At 46.2% G+C, this 5288-nt stretch overlaps 1 pseudogene; it reads left to right on the top strand.

Annotated features, from left to right (window-relative positions):
• Nucleotides 1-1722: 1722 nt before the first annotated feature.
• Nucleotides 1723-4214, top strand: LOC101416685 (glutamine synthetase-like; annotated as a pseudogene).
• Nucleotides 4215-5288: the final 1074 nt, after the last annotated feature.

Below are 5288 nucleotides of genomic sequence, written 5' to 3'. Positions count from 1 at the left end.
GATGGCGGAGCCCCCGGATCCTCTCCCTGAGTCCCAGCAGACCAGCTGATTTCCCCAGGCCTCTCTTGTACCCTGGCTGAGGGAACTTTTGGTTATGCAAATCAGCCCTAGCTCAGAGGATGCTGATGAGGGAGTCTTATGTCTTTCATGGAAGGGCTCGGTCCCCAGGGACACAGAGAAGGGAGGGGCAGCCCCTGTACATTCCCTGTGGCCATTCCCTCAGATCCTTTCCACCTGCCAGTCTCCTGTATCTGGTCCCATCTGCACCCTCAGACCTTGTCCTGGCCTTGTCTTCAGCAGGCCAGTCCAGGGCAGCACTCACAGGAAATGTCTGTCTGCATTTCCCAAGGAAAATGACATGCCTGCTTGTGAGATGAAATTAGGTCCTGTCCTGGATGTGCCCAGGGGGTCCCAGTGGTGATGCTGGAATCACCCTGCATCCTGGCCCTTCCTCTGCTCACTTGGCTCAGGACAGAGACCATGTATTTTGTTCCAGGACTCAGAGGTGTCCTGCCCATAACTCCATAAACATTTTTTGGAGGGTTCAGATTCTGGTCTTTTCCTCACTCCACCTTTGGAAGCTTCTTTATGATGTGTCACCTGACCTTTAAGAACTCCATGCAGTGGCCCTCCTCATCTCCATCCCATGCATGACAATATGAGGACAGTATGGGAGGGGAAGTATCCTCCTTTGCTCTCTCTTTCTGAGTGGCCAAGCCAGAATAAAATTCCTTCCTTGTAAATGCTCCCAGAGATCCTAAGGCACAATTGGTTTCTACCAGTCGTTGTGAGCTTCTTGGGTAGATCAGAGGTTCTTTGCCTCAGTGTCTCCAGTGTGAGGTCAGAGGGAGATTCAGATCTGGTGCTATCTGCTCTATAAGGCTGCAAACCCCAAGGATACCGTAAAGATATTTTATTAAAATTAAATTGTCTCAATTGCTGGAGAAAATGCATTATGCAATAGATAGCTTAATGTAGTTAATCAAATCAGGGAATGTTTAAGGAGATATTGATGTGTAAAGTACTGAGAAATCAAAAACAGCATTCAATAATTTTCCCTGGATTGACAAAGGGCAGGTTCAGTGACTGTGGGTGGTGCTGTCAGGGAAAGTGAGGAGCAGCTGTAAAAAGATGGGAGGTTTGAAACGTGGGATCACAGGGTGGATGGGGATTTGCTGTGTTTCAACACAACTGTAGTGCCTGGGCCTGTGTCCAGAGAAAGAGATAATATCTACAAAAGCTGAACAGGAGACTCTTGAGAGCAGAATTTGTGTTTGTATCAAGGATCATGGTATAATTAAAGACATCTTCTGCTTCAGGTCTGTGGTTATTGTCACTAACCTTCCCTGCATTTTAGAATTTCCCTAATGCCCAAGGCCCACCTCATCTCCAGTAGCTTTGCCAGGTGACTCTCTGCTGCCCTGGTGGCTGCTCTGCACTGTCAGCTGGAAGCACAGGGGACATCCTTGTCCAGCTGGAGATCAGAAGTGAGTGGGGAAAACCAGTGTCAAGCTCCTATTGAGCAGAGTTTTTGTTCTTAGTGGATACCTTGGATACTGCTATTCAAAAGCTTATTAGACAGCAAAGCCAAGAGTGAAACAAGAGTTGGATATCTTACCAGCAAACCTAGCTTCCTCTCCTCTCACCCTTGTGACATGCCCATTCTCTGTCCAGCTCGCTGCCCAAAACACTTTCCTCCATGCCCACCATAGCAAGTCCCACTTGAACAATGGCACTAAGCAGGTTTACATGGCTCTGCATGAGGGTGAGAAAGTTCAAGCCATGTATATCTGGATCAACGGCACTGCAAAGGAATGTGCTGCAAGGCCTGCACCGTGGACAGTGAGCCCAAGTATATCAAAGAGCTGCCCAATAGGGAGTGAGGGTTCAACAGTGAGCCCCTGATGCTAATGACTATGCTTGTGAGCTGATAAACCTAAAATAAGAACAAGGCCTAGAGCAACATTGTGCCTGGGAATTTCCTCCTGTCAGCCTTCATGTTACTCAAATGTGGCCAGTCTTGAAGCCAAACTCAGCATGTAAATGCAATGCCTTCCCCCCAGCGTGGGACATGACACCCGGGGATGAGCCTCCCTGGCAACGAGGGACTACTATCAACTACCAACTGATGATGCAACTGGAAAATGACCTTATACGGAAGGTTCAATGCGGATCAGCAGAATATCCATGTCTACATAAAATAACATGACTTTAAAATGCTGTTTGACCTAAAGTAAGGGGGAAATGGAAAGGAGAAATGAGTTTATATGGCTACGAGTTTCTAAAAAAGAGTCTGGAGGCTGGCAGAAGGATTGCCGTCATGCACAACTGAGCAGAGTCAGAGAGACAGATAAAGCAGATACAACCCCCAGATATTGGTTCCTTTGAGGGCTAAAGAGACCCATGGGAGTTATGGTCATGGCCGATGGGGTTAACTACCAGGGCAGATGGCCCCTCTTTGGAAATGGTGTTTATGTGTGATGAATCTGGACTCAGATGGGATCTCCCTTCATAAGACTTTCATGCTAATGTGCTGGAGGTGCAGTTAATGTTGGGGTTTAAGATATATTTAGGGGATTTGAATCTCTGGACTGACAATGTGATAGCCAGGTCCTGAGCCTCAACAGACTCCAGCACCTACAATCTGATTTATTGGACTTACCACACTCAGCTAAGATGGAGTTGAAGAAGGACAACCACCACACCATGGAGCCTAGAGTGATTACAACTGAAAATGGGAGGATTGCATCCAGCATCCATGTGGAATCTGAGCCTCCTCTTGACATAGAGGTGCAATGGACACAACCAATCCAATGTCCACATAGAAGAGGTGGCATTGGATTGGGAAAAGTGGACATGGTGGACGATGGGTATGGGGAAAGGCAGGAAGAGATGAGAGGTGGAGGCGTCTTTGGGACATGGAGCTGCCCTGGATGGTGCTTCAGAGGTAATCACCGGACATTGTAAATCCTCACAGGGCCCACTGGATGGAATGGAGGAGAGTATGGGCCATGATGTGGACCATTGTCTATGAGGTGCAGAGGTGCCCAAAGATGTACTTACCAAATCCAATGGATGTGTCATGATGATGGGAACGAGTGTTGTTGGGGGGGGAGAGGGGGGGTGGGGGGTGGGGTTGAATGGGACCTCACATATATATTTTTAATGTAATATGATTACAAAGTCAATAAAAAATAAAAAATAAAAAATAAAAATAAATAAAAAAAAAAAGAGCTGCCCAAGTGGACATACTCAGCTCTAGTACTTTTCAGCCTGAAGGTTCCAACAATGACATGTATCTCAGCCCTGTTGCCATATTCCAGAACCCTTTCTGCAAGGACCCTAACAAACTGGTGTTCTGTGAAGTCTTCAAGTACAAATGAAAGCCTGCAGGGACCAATTTCAGGGTAATGGGCATTGTAAGTAACCAGCACCCTTGGTTTGGAATGGAGCGGGAATATACCCTGGTGGGAACAGATGGACACCCCTTCTTCTGGCATTCCAACAGCCTCCCTGGGCCCCAAGTCCCCTATTACTGGGGTGTGGGAGGAGACAGAGCCTACAGCAGAGACTTCGTGGAGGCCCACTACCCAGCCTGCTTTTATGCCAGCATCAAGTTTGGAGGAATGTAAGCTGAGGTCATGCCTGCCCAGTGGGAGTTCACATATGCCTCTGTGAAGGAATCAACATGGGAGATCATCTTTGGGTGGCCCTTTTCATCCTGCATCATGTATGAGAGGACTTTGGTATAATAGAAACCTTTGATCCTAAGCCCATTCAAAGGAATTGGAATGGTGCTGGTTGCCATACCAACTTCAGCACCAAGGCCACGCAAGTAGAGAATGGTGACGTACATTGAGGTGTCCATTGAGAAACTAAGCAAGCATCACCATTACCACATCCACACCTATGATCCCAAAGGATGGCTGTACAATGCTCAGTACCTAACCAGATTCCAAGAAAGCTCCAATATCAATGATTTCTCTGCCAGTGTGGCCAACCATGGTGCCAGTATCCACATTCCCCAGACTGTTGGTCAAGACAAAAGGGTTACTTTGAAGACCATTGCCAACTGCGACCCCCTGCCAAGTTAGCCAAGACAAGAAAGGTTACTTTGAAGACCTCTACCTATCTGCCAACTGTGAGCCCTTTGCAGTACAGAAGCCCTAAAACACACATGTTTTTTCAATGAGACCTACCAATATGAAAACTAAGTGGGCTAGACCTCCAGCCATCAAACTCCTCCCAGTTCTTCATCCCTCACCCATTTTTCCTCTCTCTCAGTTGTCCTACTAGCTGTAAATCAAAGGGCACAATATTGTTTTTCACACACAGTTAATAACTTGCATTTTGGGGCCAGGGTAGAGGGCTCAAATCCTTAATCTCTGCACACCCATCCCACCCCACCCCTTTTTTCTGATGTTAAACTTTTGAAGACTGAGGCAATAGTGCATTATTTTGGAGGGGTGGGGAGACCTAACCACTGCTTCCATTTAATTAGGAGTGTTTGTCCAGTGAACATAGATGTCTGGGCAGAGAGCATCTGTGTTTGTGAAGGGACAGCAGCAGGGCTTTTCCCATGAGGTGGCTGAAGGTGAGGGGGGTCTGACTACTCTAGTTAGAATACCTTCTCCATTTTGGTGAGAAGTTCTAGGTTTGAAAAGATTATAACCAACTTAGAAGTGGGAATCAGTAGGGAAAGAAAGTGAGGGAGCTGAGGAGGAAAATGCCCTTGGTCTCCTGGCTCTTATGCTTCCCTGGCTTGGGCCTAAATGCTGTAGCCTGAAGTCAAAGCTCAGAGGATAAACTGATAGATATCCCTACATCAAGAAGAAGAAAAAGTTCCTACATTTGACCTCCATTTATAACACCAAGCAGAGTAGTATTTTATATTTAAATATAAAAACAAAAAATATATATATATATAAATGGCTGTGTAGATATGTGTTTTTCTAAAGAAAAGAAAGACATTCTAAACACCAGGAGATAAATTTAATGCAAGTGTGGCTAGAAATAAGGTCTCATATTGAGTAGGGGTGGGAGTGATATTTCTTGAAAACTTGACTATTTAGGGTTGTTATTCTTCCCCTACCCTGTAAGGAGTTTGGTTGTGCCCTGCCCACCTTTCTCAAGGGAGTGGAAATAGGTCCATTAACAGGTACAAGCAGGTTACTAGCAGTGGCAGTCACCTGAGTCTAGTAGCTCTGGTTTAAAAGATATGCATGTGCTTGTACACACATGGGGTGTTTCCATTATGAATTGACTGGTCAAAAGCATATTCCCAACAA

This window comes from Dasypus novemcinctus, chromosome 19, assembly GCF_030445035.2.
Source record: "Dasypus novemcinctus isolate mDasNov1 chromosome 19, mDasNov1.1.hap2, whole genome shotgun sequence".
Taxonomy (NCBI): domain Eukaryota; kingdom Metazoa; phylum Chordata; class Mammalia; order Cingulata; family Dasypodidae; genus Dasypus; species Dasypus novemcinctus.
The sequence above is the reverse complement of the archived record's forward strand: the minus strand, read 5'-3'. Positions and strand labels throughout refer to the sequence as shown.